Below are 20270 nucleotides of genomic sequence, written 5' to 3'. Positions count from 1 at the left end.
AGGCTCTTTAGTTCCTCTTTGTTTTCTGCCATTAGAGTGGTATCATTTGCGCATCTGACATTGTTGATATTTCTTCTGGCAATCTTGACTCGACCCCGTAACTCATCCAGCCCAGCATTTCACGTGATCTATTCTTCATAAAAGTTATGTAAACAGAATGACAATTTATAACTTTGTGGTTCTCCTTTCCCAATTTTGAACCAGTCAGTTGTTCCATGTAAGATTTAACTGTTGCTTCTTGACTGCATACAGGTTTCTCAGGAGACAGTGAAGGTGGTCTGGTATTCCCATCTCTTTCAAAATTTTCCACAGTGATTTGTTGTTGTGATCTACACAGTCAAAAGCTTTACCATAGTCAATGAAGCAGAAGTATATGTTTTTCTGGAACTCCCCTGTTTTCTCTATGATCCAACGAATGCTGGCAATTTGATCTCTGGTTCCTCTGCCTTTTCTAAACCCAGCTTGTACATCTGGAGGTTCTTGGTACATGTACTGCTGAAGCCCAGGTTGAAGGGTTTTGAGCATAACCTTACTAGCATGGGAAATGAATGCAACTGTGTAGTAGTTTTGAACATTCTTTCTCACTGTCCTTCTTTGGGATTGGAATGAAAACTGACTTTTTCTAGTCCTGTGGCCACTGCTGAGTTTTCCAAATTTCCTGACATATTGAGTGCAGCACTTTAATAGAGTCATGTTTTAGAATTTTAAAAAGCTCAGCTGGAATTCCATCACCACCACTAGCTTTCTTGGTAGTAATGCTTCCTAAGGCCCACCTACTTCATACTCCAGGATGTCTGGCTCTAAGTGAATGACTACATTCCATATATCTGGTACACTTCTAAATGCTTTGCATGTATTAACTCAGTAACCACATAGCAGTGGCAATAATGGTCATCTTTAGTGGAGTATTGTCTCCTCCCTGAATATGGGGCTAAGGAATGGTGTGTGTTCATTTGTTGTGTGTGTGAGAGAGAGAGAGAGAGAGAGAGAGAGACAGAGACAAGCAGACAGACAGATATACACAAGGATGAAGACATTATATCAGAGGTTAGATCTCAACCCAGGTCACTAAGTTAGGATATTTCTTTCTGCAGCCTTGTTATTACTGATTTTCTTTTTGCCTCTGGTGTTTTCCTGACACTGCTCCCTGAGCTTGCTTGTCTATGCTTGCCTTCTCTGAGAGCAGCCATGATGTAGACATCGTATTGTCAAAATGTATCCCTCCTGTGTCCCTCCCTTAATGCCCTGCTAGGTGACTGGCAGCTCAACCTGATAAGCAAATTAAAGCTACAGTAGAAATGTTTGATAATGCATAATTCATAAACTTCCCTTTTCATATCATATGTGCATTAATATAGATCATCAGTGCTTGAGTCTAAAACAGGGACTAATTTGGGAGTATTTTCCAGAGAAACTCTCAGAACCTCTTAGAGTGAAGGGAATTGAAAAACTTGTAATGGAAATGGGACTGGGGAAGTATGTGTTTGGTATTCTTCTTGAAAGCTTAATATAATAAGTCCAAGAAATAAGACCAGAAGCAAGAATGATAGAGAGAGGTGGGAGACCCTGAAAGAGGTGAAGAGACCTCCCCTAGGTGACAGATGCTGCAGTAGAAGATGGAGTGACATTTGTGCAGCTAAGCACTGGATTGCTATTGGCCACAGTAATTAGAGAAGAGTGTCTTGATGCTTTATAACAGTGTTTGAAGATCTATGAATATTGCTTCTAGGAAAGTTATATCCGAAGGAGTTCTAGTTCATTTTTATTTGAGTTTGTTGTGTACTGAACAAGCATAGTATGCATTACCCTGAGGTGAATGTTCTAATAATTGGCACAATTTTTGCAATGCAAACAGTATATATTGTACAAACTAAGATCCAATTAGATCAGAAGTCTGGATTTGATTTGAAAGGTTCAGTGTTACCTTCAGTTATTACCAAATGAAGCAGCCATAACTTCTAAAGATTAGGATAAGATGACATGACAGTTTTTTGGCACAGGTAGGAAATTTACATTTGTCGCTCCAAAGGACAGGCAGCATATAGTAACAGAAAAAGTTATCTAGAATATCGAATTATGTGTTATCTAAAATACTGAGTTCTAAATATACTTTAAATGCAGTCTTACACAGATCACTTTTTTTTGGTTTGTTTTCAGTTTTACAAGTCTGTAAAATCAAGAATTTAACACTTAAAGACCTTTCACTTTTCAAATAACATTCTAAGTCATTTCTTCATACTTTGCAAGACTATAAAATTTCCTTCCAAAAGGCACTTATTGAAAAAAGCAATGGTTGTTTTTGGTTGACATTGCAGTGATTGACAATAGAATGTGTTTGTTGGTGTTCAGTCGCTAAGTTCTGTCTGACTCTTTGAGAACTCATGGACTACAGCACGCCAGGCTTCCCAGTCCTTCACCATCTCCTGGAGCTTGCACAAACTCATGTCCTTTGAGTCGGTGATGCCATCCAACCATCTCATCCTCTGTTGCCCCTTTCTCCTCCTGCCCTCCAGGGTGTTTCCAGCGTACAAAAGACAGTTTCTATGTTGAACAGGACGACCAGGGCCTCGCTTCCTGTCCCTCAAACCCCAGGGAACTCTACAGTGTGAAAAGGGAGATCCTTCTTCTACAAAGTACTTGTTTAAAGTGGATTGGAACTGCCCCACGTGTCCTCATCCTTTCCCGTTACATTTCACCAATTCCAGTGTACTCAGATTCTGTCCCTTTTTTTATCTTTCCAGAAATTGTCAGAAGATTTTCACAAAAGTCTGGCATAATATTTACCTCATGATCATAAAACTTTATCAGTTGTCTGATGCATCCTGATATCAGAGCATCTGAAGATGTCTCTGAAAGAATGTCTTAGGCATGAGGAAATAGGGTGTCTCTATAGTCCCTTCTTTTTCATCCTTTCTACTTATATACTACCCCAATTTCTCCCTTCCTTTCAGGGACCCTAATATGAATCTGAAAATTGTTATAATGTAGTGTTAATTATGACACTTTTTAATTATAACACTTTTCCCTTTATTTTAAAAACATTGAAGTTGAAATAATTTTAAAAGCACTGAAGTTTTTCTAAAATACCTACAAAGTAAATTTGTGTGTGTATATGTGTGTGTGTGTGTGTTATTGTTTGTGAATCTTCCTTCAACTTTCCTGAGGGTTAGTGTAATTTAATAGCAAAAATACTTAACTCAGTTTTGTAGGATAAAATTTGATGCATTTCTTAGAGGGTGCAATGTTTGATCACAGGTTGGTAGACAGTCATGGAAAAGTCATAGTATCTAGCAGGTTGGTTATATGTCCTTTGGCAGGTCCAGCAGAGGAACACAAATACTCAAATTCTTGGCCAAGGAATTGTGAGAACAATTGTATTGAACATAAATATCATTGCTTCTGTGGAAAGCCTTCCAAGCCTTTCCTAATGCTCTGCCTTTTGACCCAGGGATTGAACCCATGTCTCCTGCATCTCCTGCATTGGCAGGCAGATTCTTTACCATTTGGCCACCTTGGAATCTGAATTGTAATACAGGATGTAATATAAACATCATTGCTTCTGTGGAAAGCCTTCCAAGCCTTTCCTAATGCTCTGCCTTGTGGGTTCCCACCACCTTTTTTAAAAAATGATTTTGTTACACTTATTACTATATCATGAACCTTTATCCCCATCTCTCAGTATTCCATGTTAGACTTTCATATCAGCGTTTCTCTGAGATAGGACCTGTGTTTTAGCCATCATTCTATCCATAGAGGTTACATACTGAGAAAATTGTGTTTATGAAGCATGAAAGAATTAGGAAATTTATCATCTCACCTCCCCAAAAACAAAGGTGTGAATCAGTAGCACTGCTTTGTATCCGATGGGAAAGAAAATCTAGGTTTGGAAACTCAGATAGTATTTTCTGCTATATCTATGACTGCTGGTTATAAGAGGCATTTTTAGAAGGAAATCTTGGATTATATCACCCACATCCTGTTTGGCTACAATCTGCTGAACTGCAGGCAGATCCAGAAAAGTGATGACCTTTCACTGATTAACTTGAGTAATATTCTGCATCTCCTGCTACTTGCTTCTGGATTGCTAGTGTCTGGTAAAAGATTGAATCTGTGGCTTGGTAGCATCAAACACTTCCTGTGTAGCTTGGAGGTTGCAGTTCACAATTATCTCGTCTGGACTCTGCTGAGAAGTGATAATTAGGTGCTAAATGTTAACTGGATTACAGGAGGGACTGCTCCCACCCATCATTTAACACCTCATCAGGAGTCGGACCTTGAATGTTGTTTTCAACTCACTCTTCCTGGGCATCTGCCTCTTCCTGACCTTTCTTCAACATCTGTATTTTATCTTTCTGTCCACTTTTGGGACAGCAACATTTTTTCACCTACTCGATAGAATCAGTACCCATACACAAGTGGGGATCTGTGACGCTTCTAAGAAGATGGAAGGAACCAAGAGACTGAGTGTCTTTACATTTTTCCCAGAAGAGATAGAATTCACTATAATCATAATGACAACTATATATTGCTGACTTGTGGGTGCATGATAACCCATCAGTTCTGTGCAAAGAGTATTCTGTTTATGGTCTGTTTTATGTTATTACCGCCCCTATGCTACAGATGTGGAAGCTAGAGTGATAACAGATGTGTTTTCACATAAGCTGGGTGGACTAAGAGGCTCTGTTCTTAACTACAGTGCTGTACCATGGCCTCTAACTTCCCTTAATTCCGGGCCCTCCATTATACTCATTTGGTATGGACAGGGAGTTGGACCATAAAGAAGGCTGAGCATTGAAGAACTGATGCTTTCGAACTGTGGTGCTGGAGAAGCCTCTTGAGAGTCCCTTGGACTGCAAGGAGATCAAACCAGTCAATCCTCAAGGAAATCAACCCTGAATATTCATTGGAAGGACTGATGCTGAAGCTGAAACTCCAGTACTTTGGCCACCTGATACAAAGACCCGACTCATTGGAAAAGACCCTGATGCTGGGAAAGATAGAAGGCAGAAGGAGGAGACGACAGAGGATGAGATGGTTGGATGGCATCACCAAGTCGAGGGACATGAGTTTGAGCAAGCTCCAGGAGTTGGTGATGGACAGGGAAGCCTGGTGAGTTGCAGTCCATGGGGTCACAAAGAGTCAGACAGAACTGAAGGACTGAACAAGAACAACAATGAACAGGGACTCACCATTCCACAGTTCCCATTCAGTGCTTGAGGATTGAAGGGGTGAATGTCCTCACTGGCAAGAGGACAGAGACGCAGAGTGTTTGGTGGTCTGAGAAGGAGTGTTTCCATGAAGCCAGCTTGGGAAATACCTCAGACAGAAGGTCAAGCTGGGGAAGAAGAAATTTTCCTCTACACTCCAGGTTCTTCTGACTGGTCTAAGAATTACATTGACATGAGATAGATTGATCAGAGAAGAGTCAGACATGACTGAAGGACTGAACAAGAACAACGATGAGCAGGGACTCACCATTCCACAGTTCCCATTCAGTGCTTGAGGATTGAAGAGATGATTGCGCGACTTAGCAGCAGCAGCAGCATACATGGGAGAGGGCTTCTCAGGTGATTCAGTGTAAAAAAATCTGCCTGCCAATGCAGGAGACACAGGAGATGTAGGATCAATTACTGGGTTGGGAAGATTCCCTGGAGGAAGGCATGGGAACCCACTCTGGTATTCTTGCCTGGAGAATCCCCTGGACAGAGGAGCCTGGTTACTGGCCACTGTCCATAGGGTCGCAGAGTGGAACACAGCTGAGCATGCATGCACACATACATGGGAGAGGATTGCCCCACCAAAAAAAAAATAAATAAATAAATAACTGGCCAAAATGGCAGAAACCCGTGCCTTAAATACGTTTGCTAAAGACCAAAGAGGATGATGGAGGTAGTGGTTTGGGACTTTAAAGGGCAGAAAGGCAATTCATTTGGAGATAGAAAGCAAGTTTTTGCTAAATAAATGGAACACAGAGTAGACTCTGCTGTTCAGGCTCTACTGAGTTTCCCCACCACACTTAACACATCTTCTTTGCAGATACCTCCAGTGATAGCTTTATTCCAGAAATAGGCCCTCTATCTAAATTCTTTTAGGTAGTTAGAGGGAAAGCCAAAGTTTCTTCCTGAGTCTTTTGGACCTTGATTGTTTTTAGCTGAAAATAATCCACATGCCAGAAGGACACATTTTTTGGGGTGGCAAATTTTGCTCCCCTACAGCCACTGCCTGAAATTTATACAGATGCCAGTCTCCTCCCGTCCTTCTTGTTCTCTTTGAAAATCCAAAAATGCAGGTTGTAGCAAAGGTCTGCAAATCATGGGGTAAAAATTCCATGGAATGTGAGCTGATTTAGAAAAATTAGAAAGCCACAGAAAGGGACTTCCCTGGTGGTACAATGTATAGGAATCCCCCTGCCAACGCAGGGGACATGGGTTCCATCCCTGGTCTGGGAAAATCCCACATGGAATGGAACAACCAAGCCCAAATGCTGCAGCTACTGAAACCCGTGTGCCTAAAGCCTGTGTTCTGCAATAAGAAAAGACACTGCATGGAGAAGCCTGTGCATTGCAACTAGGGAGTAGCCCCAGCTCTCTGCAACCAGAGAAAGCCTGCCTACAGCAGTGAAGACCCGGTGCCACCAAAAACAGCAAAATAAATAAATACATTTTAAAAAGATGAAAGCCACAGACAGAGAGGTTGGAGGGGATCAATTCAAATATCATGCATACAGTTGTCCCTGGGCATCTGAGGGGGAGTGGTTCCAGGACCCCCGTGGGTACTAAAATCCACATGCCCAAGTCCCTTATGTAAAATGGATGAGTAATTGCATACAACCAGCCAATATCCTTCTGTGTACTTTAAATCATCTTTAGATTACTTATAACATCTAATACAATGTACATGCTGAAAAATAGATGTAAATACGGTATAAATGGTATTTAAATTGTTGCTGGTGCATGATAATGTCCAGTTTTGCTTTTTGGAAATTAAAAAAATATATATTTGATCTATAGTTGTTTGAACTCAAGGATGCGATACCTGCATATATGGAGGGCTGACTGTGTGTTAATTGATCAGTGTCTCAGGTCACTTTAAATGTCACTGGCAAGAGGTTTGTGACTTTATTTCTATATTCATTACACAACAAAAATGTAAGACATTGTGTGACTATAGATTTTTTTCTAATGGTGTTTTCTTTCTTTAATTCTATCACAGTAATATTTGGTAAATAATAAATTTCCATGGATCTTGGCTTTCACTTGTGGATTTTGGAGGAGAAAAGCTCTGCAAGACTCAAAACATATTTATTCTTTTGCAGTAGTAAATCTAGCAGTTCTCTTAAAGTAATTTTTGGTTTCTAAAAATGTTGTTTATCAACATGTATTGTATCAAAAAAAATGGACTTAATTATTGTTCTTTTTGAACCAAATCCACTGTGAATATACCTGTTAAGTTGTTTATCTGGCTGCATATTTTTTTTCCTAAATACTGCTGAGCAATTGTACTTTCAAAAAGGCAATTTCGGCCCCCAGTGAGTGACTCGCCATTCAAGACACTTTCTCTGGTGCCATTTGTTTTTCTGAGGTTTTCTCTAGATGGTGGTTTGTACACTTCTTCTTCAGCATGTATTTTCTTAGTGTTAACTATATATTTGGCTTGATCTTGGTACAAACTCACTTAGCATTTTAATCTGAGTCTCACTTAATCCTTGTCACTCAGTTGATATAGACTGCACATTTACAATGCCAGTTTAATCATTCTGGAAACATTTGGTCATGAATAAAAGAACACTGTAGATGTTCCAACTTGCAGGCTGGATGAGACCCTTCCTTACAGAGCTCTTCCAGGGGCTACTGTAAATTCACACTGATCGTGATTCCTTGCTTGTGGGAGAGATGAATAGGTTGTGATTTTATTTTAAGCTGCTGCGTCTCCCAAGCCCATCAAACATTTTATTAAAATACTGCTTATTTGCTGAGCTTCACTAGTCAACGCCAGGAAACTTTTGTGGTCTTTTAGGGTCATTTTATCTTTCCCTCTTTTCCTTATCCTAAAAAAGAAGCAATTTGCACTTGCTGAGTGTTGGAGGAGCAAAATGGCAGGACAGACAGATTTAATCAGATTTTTTTCCCCTCAGATTCAAATGTATTTGCTATTGAAACTGTTACAAGTGAACCCTTCTATAAGGCTATATTTTCTGAGGTTCAGTGGTGAATCGTTGTTCTAAATCAGCTAAACAATACTCTGTGGGCTTCCTCTAACCCATCTTGTCTTTGTGTGGGAGGCTTCTTCCTCATTATCAGACATTGCCATGCACACTGTTTCTTCTCTCTGGCTGTCTCCAAGTATTGCAAAGGATCCTTTGAGAATCTGTTTATGACCCTCTGCATCCATCAGGGTAGGCTAAGTTATGGGAGAAAATAACCCCACAATCTCAGTGGCTTAAAATCACAAACGTTTATCTTGCTCACAGAGCAGGTTTATTGCACATTGTCTGGGGGGCTCTGTCTTTCTTGGGGACTGGCTGAGAGAAGCTCCATCTTGACCACCCAGCCAGGAGCAAGGCAGCGTGGTGCCTGGAGCCCTAGCCTCTACACCTTTTGCCCAGATGCGACATCATCACTTCCTGCTAACATTTTATCAATGACAAGTTTTGGTTCAATCCTACCTGTGTCTGGAAGGAGAACCCCAAATGCTTGGTCTGCAGCACTAATGACTATCACACCCGTAGGGTACACAAGCTCTGGGAAGGTCACAGGGCACAGCTGTCTTGCTGCAATATTTCCTCCTATCCCAGGTTCGGCTTAAAATATACATCTAGGGATGGCTATGTGATTTGTGGGGCCCATTGTAAAATGAAAATATGTGATCCTTCAGAAATTATTAAGAATTCCAAGAAAGTGGCATCAGAGCATTAAAGCAAACTTGGGGCATTCCTAAATATGTTGCCCTGTACCACTGTCTAGGGCACTGGACCTGCGTACATCAGGAAGGGCTGAGGAAGACAGGATCTCCAGGGGAAGTACCGGAGGATGCCAAATTACATGTGTGCACTTGCCCAGAGAGGCCGCGTAGAGCAAAGCAGATTGTCTGCCTGTCTCACAGGAGGTGCTGTCAGGATGAGTAAGACAATGGAAGGGTGAGGATTTTTCCTTTGTGAATCCCTGCAGGGAAGTGACCTCTAAATTCAAGGCATAATCATTCCCCAACAGTGATTTAATGACATTAATTACACTCCTGTAACTGAGCTGTCTCACTCTTATAATTTCCTTAGAGAAGGAAGGTTGGGAACACTGTCCCCCACCCCACCCGCCCTGCCCTGACTTTCTCTCAGGCAGGAAATAAGGTAGCCTGCAGATAAGAGATGAATGATTTTCCATTTGCCTGTGTCCATTTCGGCCTAAGTCGGAAGGATGGATTTAGTCAGGGGCCGGGCAAGAGGTCTGTTAACTGGAACGTCTTGTTGGAGCCCCAGCCTGTTTTGTGCCCTCCTAAAACAAAGAGCCTTGGAGAGTCTGCCTGGCTTGAGTAGATTTTTAGGATTTAGTAGAAATTTTATTTTGATTTTTTTAAGAGTAAGAAGGCAGATTGGCCATTTAATTCTTCTGGATCAAACTCTTTATGGAGTCATGTGCCTGTGTAAAGGGTATGAGGGCAGTGACTTTGTTTTTATAATCCTACTGTCTGACTATCGTAGGTGTATTGGTGCCCTGCCCAAATCCCCCGGGGTCGCATGGGCCCTGGCTGCTCTGGGGTCCTTGCCTCATCCTCTGCCTCTCCTGGGGAGTTACCCTTGGCTGACTACAGCTGTTTCACCCTGGAAGCACCTCAGGACCAATGACTCACTATTAGGAGGGTACCAAAGAAAAAAATCCAAAGGCACCACATTCTTTGCCTCAAGGTGAGAATAACTTTGTGATGTGACTTATGTTCTCGAGTCCTCCATGGATCAGGCTAAGGCCACAGTTTACTTGAGATCGTATCCTTGCTCAGTTCTTTACCTTTCCCTCTCCTGATTTGTTTCCTTTTAGATTTTCCCCTGGGAGCACCCTCTCAATAAATCGTGTTCAGTAAGTCCTTGTCTCAGGCACTTCTAGGGAACCCCACTTGAAACAAAAACTATACTTACTTTATTCCCTGGGAGATTCATCCTGAATAGACAATGACCACTGGGTCAGAATTTATACTTAAGGACTAGAACCGTGAGTGTATTCTTTTCCTAGAAACAGGGATCTGATTTTAGTGATAACAGAGAAATAGCATCTTCTTGCCTTTTCCTGGTATGTGGATGGCTAAACAAGCAGCAGATGGAAGGAAGGATGAAGATGTTTGTTAAAATCGCTGGTGAGGGCTGTTCCTCAGCGTTAACCATCCTGGCTAGCAGTGCTGCTTTGAGCGGGGTCTTCGGGGAGCCACTGTATCACACCTCACTTCCCATGTTCCTGCTCTGTGGTGCCCAGTTAACCATTGGTGGTATGGTAGTAATTATAACTAGCCTGTACATTGAGTATTTTTTATAAGTCAATTCCTTGAATCATCAAAACCACTCCATGGGGTAGGACCAAGGTGGTAGAGCTGATAGGTGGCACAGCCGGATTTGTACCTAAGCAGTTGGCTCTGGATTCCCTCACTTACTTTGCTTGACTGTCTCACAGGTAAGGATAGAGGGTCCTTCTCACCTGCTTCATGGGGTTGCAAGGATTAAACATGTTGATGTGGTTAAACCACTTAGTATAATGAATGCCTAACACATACTAGAAATGAAGTGAAAGTCGCTCAGTTGTGTCAGACTCTGCGACCCCATGGACTATACAGTCCATGGAATTCTCTAGGCCAAAATCCTGGAGTGGGAAGGCTTTCCCTTCTCCACGGTATCTTCCCAACCCAGGGATTGAATTCAGGTCCCCTGCATTGCAGGCAGATTCTTTACCAGCTGAGCCACAAGGGAAGCCCAACACATACTAAGGGTTCTGTAAATAATAATCATTGCTATTATGACTTTGTGGAAGAGTTTACAGAGAGATGAACATTTTGAGAGCTGGAATCAGTGTCATCTTAGTCAATTCCTTTGAAAATACAAACGTTCCTTTTTCAATACCTGTTCCTTGCCTCACTGACCTCAGCTCCTCTCTATACATGTGCACGCAGCCTAGAGAGAGGGATAGTCTCTGTCAGTATCATATCTCAGCAAGGTCATGGTGATGAGCATAGTGTTGCTATTATCCAAGTGTGGTAATGGTTCCAGTAGCACTTTCTTATAATCATTGCCCTTTATGGTCTTGGGGTAACATCAAGAAAGACACAGCCTGGGGGGAAGGGGCTTGGATATTTTTATTGTTTTCAGGTCAAAAAGAATCACACAGGAAATGGGCAATGCAGCCTTCCAATCTTATAACTGAGCTGGCAGATTGGAAAAACATCACTAGACAGAGTCATTTGCATCAGTGGTATCTTTGGGTTTCACTGTGAGTCATCTGCCTTCTTCACCAAGTGAGCCAGCTGTGCCCTGAGCAGCACTGAGCATCTATATTTTGGTTGAGTGTGGAGACCATATGACACCTGTCTTAGTAGATTGCAAACTTGCCATTTACGCCACTTACAGGGACACCTCGCTGGATTTTGAGTGAATGGATTAGCTGTTAGTTAGGGCACTTTTGAAAGACCATGAAAGGTATAGAGAAATTGTGACTTTGAGAAATTTGCTTCCTGGGAAGTAGTTAACAAAAAGTCATACTGACTAGTGAAAGCCAGGGCATTCATGAGGACACAGACATACACCCTGTTGGCTTAATTGTTCATGGATGCAAATTAATTCAAGTGAGAAATATCTGGGCAGTGGGCTAATTTTAAGGTTCGGTTCAGTTCAGTTCAGTTCAGTCGCTCAGTCGTGTTCAACTCTTTGCGACCCCATGAATTGCAGCACACCAGGCCTCCCTGTCCATCACCAACTCCTGAAGTTCACTCAGACTCACATCCATCGAGTCAGTGATGCCATCCAGCCATCTCATCCTCTGCCATCCCTTTCTCCTCCTGCCCCCAATCCCTCCCAGCATTAGAGTCTTTTCCAGTGAGTCGACTCTTTGCATGAGGTGGCCAAAGTACTGGAGTTTCAGCTTTAGCATCATTCCTTCCAAAGAAATCCCAGGACTGATCTCCTTCAGATGGACTGGTTGGATCTCCTTGCAGTCTAAGGGACTCTCAAGAGTCTTCTCCAACACCACAGTTCAAAAGTTGTGTTGCCTCAAATTTACATCTGCTCTTTGAACATAGACTCTATAGTAGGCTCAGAGTGAATGTTGGGTGGTGGAGGCAGCAAAGGTGGTGATGGGAGTAGAAGTCATGTGTAGTAGATGATGAAATTTTAATGGTAACAGTGAATTAATTAAAATATAGGTAAATAAAACCCTTAAGATAAACCATTGACATCCCACACAGGTCAGTTTAACATCTTTCTGTTTTATTATTACAATCGAAAGACCTAGTTTGGATCACAGGACAAGAGAGAGATTATGAGTGGAGCAACTGAAAGTGATTGCAGGAGTTAGGAGAAAAGCCAAATCAGATATCTCTGCCCGTTTGCCAGTGAGATTCATGTTCATCATTCATGCTCAGAGAGAAGACTGTTAGGTGAAAAGGTTAAAAAGAGGTAAAATATGGATTGGGCCAATGACTGGTTGGCCCTTAGATTTTTGCTTTTGTTTGTTGGCTTTTCTTTAATTCCTTGTGTCTGAGCAAGAAATGAGTAGTCTCTTTTGACTATCTGGGAATGTTTCTTTGTTGGTAGCCTAAAAGAATTAGTTTGCCTGTTATTAAGGTACCCAAGTACAAGTGATAAGTTATAGGACACATGTTATTTCACTGAAGGCAAGTTGGAACGTTGATGGAGGGGGCATTTCTGGTAGGAGCATGAGGTTTGTAATAAAACTGCTTAAAATATAGTTGGAGTTCCTCATTTTCCGTGTGACCTTGGGAGTGTTATTCAGTCCCTTCAAGTTTCTTAATCTGTAAAATTAAGATTATATATACAGCTCTTGTTAAAGAGCTTCCAGGTATTGTAGTGCTCAATCAGGACAAGTCAAATGGAAAGTAGCAATTAAGCCTTTATTAACTGCTGTGATCGTGTAAGCAAGAAGCCAAAAAAGAAAGTGCTGGTTCCTCTAACGTCCCATTTTCCCCCATCCTCCTCCTCCTCCTAAGTTGCTTCAGTCATGTCCAACTCTGTGCGATCCCATAGACGGCAGCCCACTAGGCTCCTCTGTCCCTGGGATTCTCCAGGCAAGAATACTGGAGTGGGTTGCCTTCTCCAGTTTTCCCCGATGGCTCTGGTCAAAGGTCAGATCAGTACAGATAGGGATGAGAAGGTGGTCTCACTGCTAAGGGAGTAAGACACACATAAAAGGATTTTTGCCATTTTATGGACCTGGGGCCTCGAAGAATGGAGACACCCCCTCCCTACCAACATAAACAGAGACTTGTGAATGGAGATGCCTAGGCTAGGAATGGAAATATGAGCACGGCTAGTGGGTGGGTGGGATGGGTGGAGTCTGTGAAGGCAGTTGCCTCCAGAGCCTGCAGAATGCTGACTCTGCACCAAGTCTAAAGTGGTCACGGCTGCTTTCTCAACAGGACGCCTGCCAGGCAAAGTCTACGGTTGGGCCTAAAAGATTACATTTAGCATTCTGGCATAGAGCAGGATGCCTCAGGACCCTTTGAACACAGTCTGAAAACTACTATAATACTTGATAGAACCTAGGATTGCTTGATAAAGGAAAGATGTAGTCACTTAGTGTTTATGGAGAATGGAGTTTAATATATTCTATGCTAATAAATAATTTATACCTAATTGGCTTAGTAAACTCAGTTTAATATACCAGTTGATCAAGCTTTTGAAAGCATGCTGTTTATCTTGCTGGTGGAAGCCAAGTGTCTAGTTCCTAGAAAGTATTTTTGCGATTCATTGAACATGCCTCAACTTATGTGACTCCTCCATGAGGTGTACTAAATAAGGACTGTCAATATAAGCATAAAGGTTATAGCCTGAAAATATGAAAGCTTTTGTAAATAAGGCATCAGTCATTTATAGTCAATTTCATGGTTGCTCAGTAATTAAGAGCAGAGGAACAAGGCTTGCCAAACAAATGCTTTGCCTCTCAAATCAGATTTGAAATAATGACTTATAATCATTCAGCATTTACATGGCATTTTTATATGAATAAAATGCATTCTAAACCCTAGTCATTTTTATTAGTGATGATCATGTAATCATGTACCTTTTTTTTTCTCCTTTGGGATGATTTTGGTCACTACCTCCTATATAAGCTCATGAACCTCTGTTCTTTAGGCACTCCGTCTACCAGATCTAATCCCTTGAATCTATGTGTCACCTCCACTGTATAATCATAAGGGATTTGATTTAGGTCATACCTGAATGGTCTAGTAGTTTTCCCTACTTTCTTCAATTTAAGCCTGAATTTTGCAATAAGGAGTTCATGATCTGAGCCACAATCAGCTCCAGGTCTTGTTTTTGCTGACTGTGTAGAGCTTCTCCATCTTAGGCTTCAAAGAATATAATCAATCTGATTTTGATATTGACCATCTGGTGATGTCCATGTGTAGAGTCGTCTCTTGGATTGTTGGAAAAGGGTGTTTGCTATGACTAGTATGTTCTCTTGACAGAACTCTGTTAGCCCTTGCCTTGCTTCATTTTGTACTCCAAAGCCAAACTTGCCTGTTACTCCCAGTATCTCTTGACTTCCTATTTTTGCATTCCAATCCCCTGTGATGAAAAGGACATTTTTTTTTGGTGTTCATTCTAGAAGGTCTTATGGGTCTTCATAGAACCAGTCAACTTGGTATCAGTGGTTGGGGCATAGACTTGGATTACTGTTATGCTGAATGGTTTGCTTAATTGTGCTCATTTCACATACTAGTAAGGTTATGCTCAAAATCCTTAAAGCTCGGCTTCAGCAGTATGTGAATCAAGAACTTCCAGATGTACAAGCTGGTTTAGGAAAAGGAGAGGAACCAGAGATCAAATTGCCAACATTTATTGGATCATAGAGAAAGCAAGGAAATTCCAGAAAAAACATCTACTTCTGCTTTACTGACTACGTTAAAGCCTTTGTGTGGATCACAACAAACTGTGGAAAATTCTTAAAGAGATGGGAATACCAGACCACCTTACCTGTCTCCTGAGAAACCTGTATGCAGATAAGAAGCAACAGTTAAAACTTTCCATGCATCAAATGACTGGCTCAACATTGGGCAAGGAGTATGTCAAGGCTGTATATTGTCACCCTGCTTATTTAACTTCTATGCAGGGTACATCATACACAGTGAGGGACTGGATGACTCATTAGCTGGAATCAAGATTGCTGGGAGAAATATCAACAACTTCAGATATGCACATGATACCATTCTAATAGCAGAAAGTGAAGAGGAAGTAAAGAGCCTCTTGATGAGGGTTAAAGAGGAGAGTGAAAAAGTTGCCTTAAAACTCAACTTGCAAAAAACTAAGATCATGGCATCTGGTCACATCACTTCCTGGCAAACAGGAGGGGAAAAAGTGGAAGCAGTGACAGATTTTATTTTCTTGTGCTCCAAAATCACTGCCGATGGTGACTGCAGCCATGAAATTAAAAGGCACTTGCTCCTTGGAAGGAAAGCTATGACAAACCTAGACAGCATATTAAAAAACAGAGACATCACTGACAAAGGTCTGGATAGTCAATAAAGTGGTTTTTTCAGTAGTCATGTATGATGAAAGTTGGACCATAAAGAAGGCTGAGCACCGAAGAATCGATGCTTTTGAATTGCGGTGCTGGAGAAGATTCTTGAGAGTCCCTTGGACTGCAAGGAGATCAAGTCAGTCAATCCTAAAGGGAATCAGACCCTGAATATTCGTTGGAAGGACTGATGCTGAAGGTGAAGTTCCAGTACTTTGGCCACCTAATATGAAGAGCTGACTGGTTGGAAAAGATTCTGATGCTGGGAAAGATTGAGGGCAAAAGGTGAAGGCGTGGCAGAGGATGAGATGGTTGGATAGCATCACTGACTCAATGGACATGAATTTGATCAAATTCATAGTTTGATCATAGTTTGAAGATAGTGAAGGACAGGGAAGCCTGGCATGCTGTAGTCCATGTGGTCAAAAAGAGTCAAACATGACTGAGCACACACAAGCAGAAACACAAAGGTTAGAAATAAATAGAATTAAGTGGAATTCCTGCCAAGTTTATCTTATTTGTATGGGGAAGATCAAAAAGATCTTTTCAGAATGAAGTTCAAAATGCTCAGTTCAAAAATACTCAGAGAAGATGAAAGGTTTAACCGTTCACTATTTGAGAAAAGCAAATGTGAATTTGTGTTGGTAAGGTATTTTAGCAGGAAAATAGAATATAGGCAGCTATTATCTAGTTCTGTTTATATTAATAATTGGTCACACTTGGATTCAGGGCTGGTTTTTATAATAGGCTCCACTACTAGGTAAGTTCAAAAGAATTTGGAGAGTTTGAGAAGGTCAAGAGTGCTTTAATGTTGATAAGACTAATAGTAAGGGCAAAAGAAATCACCATTTTTGGTCTGAAAAAGAGGCTAATCATTAAATGAACAAATCTGCAAATGTAGGATAGAAACTTGACTTACTCGACTCCTAATTTACAGAATCATGTTTTTTTTTTTTTTTTTTTTTGAGTTGGCAACAAGCTAATTTTTATTATATCCCAACTACTGCATTGGCTATGAAGGTTTTTCTGGGTAGTTTGGGAATTGGGCCAGTACTGATAACTTTTATTTTTTTTTATTTTTATTTTTTTTAGTTTTTTTAATGTTGAGTTTTTTATTTTATTTTATTTTATTTTTAAACTTTACATAACTGTATTAGTTTTGCCAAATATCAAAATGAATCCGCCACAGGTATACATGTGTTCCCCATCCTGAACCCTCCTCCCTCCTCCCTCCCCATTCCATCCCTCTGGGTCGTCCCAGTGCACCAGCCTCAAGCATCCAGTATCGTGCATCGAACCTGGACTGGCAACTCATTTCATACATGATATTTTACATGTTTCAATGCCATTCCCCCAAATCTTCCCACCCTCTCCCTCTCCCACAGAGTCCATAAGACTGTTCTATACATCAGTGTCTGTTTTGCTGTCTCGTACACAGGGTTATTGTTACCATCTTTCTAAATTCCATATATATGCGTTAGTATACTGTATTGGTGTTTTTCTTTCTGGCTTACTTCACTCTGTATAATAGGCTCCAGTTTCATCCACCTCATTAGAACTGATTCAAATGTATTCTTTTTAATGGCTGAATAATACTCCATTGTGTATATGTACCACAGCTTTCTTATCCATTCATCTGCTGATGGACATCTAGGTTACTTCCATGTCCTGGCTATTATAAACAGTGCTGCGATGAACATTGGGGTACTCGTGTCTCTTTCCCTTCTGGTTTCCTCAGTGTGTATGCCCAGCAGTGGGATTGCTGGATCATAAGGCAGGTCTATTTCCAGTTTTTTAAGGAATCTCCACACTGTTCTCCATAATGGCTGTACTAGTTTGCATTCCCACCAACAGTGTAAGAGGGTTCCCTTTTCTCCACACCCTCTCCAGCATTTATTACTTGTAGACTTTTGGATCGCAGCCATTCTGACTGGTGTGAAATGGTACCTCATAGTGGTTTTGATTTGCATTTCTCTGATAATGAGTGATGTTGAGCATCTTTTCATGTGTTTGTTAGCCATCTGTATGTCTTCTTTGGAGAAATGTCTATTTAGTTCTTTGGCCCATTTTTTGATTGGGTCATTTATTTTTCTGGAGTTGAGCTGTAGGAGTTGCTTGTATATTCTCGAGATTAGTTGTTTGTCAGTTGCTTCATTTGCTATTATCTTCTCCCATTCTGAAGGCTGTCTTTTCACCTTGCTAATAGTTTCCTTTGATGTGCAGAAGCTTTTAAGGTTAATTAGGTCCCATTTGTTTATTTTTGCTTTTATTTCCAATATTCTGGGAGGTGGGTCATAGAGGATCCTGCTGTGATGTATGTCAGAGAGTGTTTTGCCTATGTTCTCCTCTAGGAGTTTTATAGTTTCTGGTCTTACGTTGAGATCTTTAATCCATTTTGAGTTTATTTTTGTGTATGGTGTTAGAAAGTGTTCTAGTTTCATTCTTTTACAAGTGGTTGACCAGAGTTCCCAGCACCACTTGTTAAAGAGATTGTCTTTAATCCATTGTATATTCTTGCCTCCTTTGTCAAAGATAAGGTGTCCATATGTGCGTGGATTTATCTCTGGGCTTTCTATTTTGTTCCATTGATCTATATTTCTGTCTTTGTGCCAGTACCATACTGTCTTGATAACTGTGGCTTTGTAGTAGAGTCTGAAGTCAGGTAGGTTGATTCCTCCAGTTCCATTCTTCTTTCTCAAGATCGCTTTGGCTATTCGAGGTTTTTTGTTTTTCCATACAAATTGTGAAATTATTTGTTCTAGCTCTGTGAAGAATGCTGTTGGTAGCTTGATAGGGATTGCATTGAATCTATAGATTGCTTTGGGTAGTATACTCATTTTCACTATATTGATTCTTCCAATCCATGAACATGGTATATTTCTCCATCTGTTAGTGTCCTCTTTGATTTCTTTCACCAGTGTTTTATAGTTTTCTATATATAGGTCTTTAGATTCTTTAGGTAGGTATATTCCTAAGTATTTTATTCTTTCCGTTGCAGTGGTGAATGGAATTGTTTCCTTAATTTCTCTTTCTGTTTTCTCATTATTAGTGTATAGGAATGCAAGGGATTTCTGTGTGTTGATTTTATATCCTGCAACTTTACTATAGTCATTGATTAGTTCTAGTAATTTTCTGGTGGAGTCTTTAGGGTTTTCTATGTAGAGGATCATGTCATCTGCAAACAGTGAGAGTTTTACTTCTTCTTTTCCAATTTGGATTCCTTTTATTTCTTTTTCTGTTCTGATTGCTGTGGCCAAAACTTCCAAAACTATGTTGAATAGTAATGGTGAAAGTGGGCACCCTTGTCTTGTTCCTGACTTTAGAGGAAATGCTTTCAATTTTTCTCCATTGAGGATAATGTTTGCTGTGGGTTTGTCATATATAGCTTTGATTATGTTGAGGTATGTTCCTTCTATTCCTGCTTTCTGGAGAGTTTTTATCATAAATGGATGTTGAATTTTGTCAAAGGCTTTCTCTGCATCTATTGAGATAATCATATGGTTTTTATTTTTCAGTTTGTTAATGTGGTGTATTACATTGATTGATTTGTGGATATTGAAGAATCCTTGCATCCCTGGGATAAAGCCCACTTGGTCATGGTGTATGATCTTTTTAATGTGTTGTTGGATTCTGATTGCTAGAATTTTGTTAAGGATTTTTGCATCTATGTTCATCAGTGATATTGGCCTGTAGTTTTCTTTTTTTGTGGGATCTTTGTCAGGTTTTGGTATTAGGGTGATGGTGGCCTCATAGAATGAGTTTGGAAGTTTACCATCCTCTGCAATTTTCTGGAAGAGTTTGAGCAGGATAGGTGTTAGCTCTTCTCTAAATTTTTGGTAGAATTCAGCTGTGAAGCTGTCTGGACCTGGGCTTTTGTTTGCTGGAAGATTTTTGATTACAGTTTCAATTTCCGTGCTTGTGATGGGTCTGTTAAGATTTTCTATTTCTTCCTGATCGAGTTTTGGAAAGTTGTACTTTTCTAAGAATTTGTCCATTTCTTCCACGTTGTCCATTTTATTGGCATATAATTGTTGATAGTAGTCTCTGTTTGAGTGGACTCCTGGGACCTGTTATCTAATACACATTAGATATTTTATGAAGGTGTCTCCCAGATAACCTCCTTTATCCAAATATGGTTCCAGGGATTAGGATGTAGACATCTTTTGGGATGGGCGGGGAGATTTTCTAGCCTACAATTAATACCATCATGTGAACTGCTTTTTCTACAAAGAAAGAAAAAATGCCCTGAGAAAGTCAGTCTCTGGGAATGGGTTTCTATTTTTCTAATGAATAGGTGGAGCTAGAAGACTCCTTCCAGCCCCTACTGTTGTGGAAGGAAAGGACTCTTAATTTCTTGCCTGTGATTTATACACTTGATATTGGGAGGCAGTAAATATAGGATATTATAATAATCTGTATTAAATTTTGCTATATTTGAATCCTTGTTCTAATCTGTTCATTTATGTCACGTTTCTCAACATTGGTACTATTGAATTTTGGAATGGATAATTCTTTCCTGGTTGATGAGGGCAGGGGTGGGGCTGTCCT

The sequence above is a fragment of the Bubalus bubalis genome, chromosome 2 (genome assembly GCF_019923935.1).
Source record: "Bubalus bubalis isolate 160015118507 breed Murrah chromosome 2, NDDB_SH_1, whole genome shotgun sequence".
NCBI classification, from domain to species: Eukaryota; Metazoa; Chordata; class Mammalia; order Artiodactyla; family Bovidae; genus Bubalus; species Bubalus bubalis.
Note: the sequence above shows the minus strand (reverse complement) of the source record.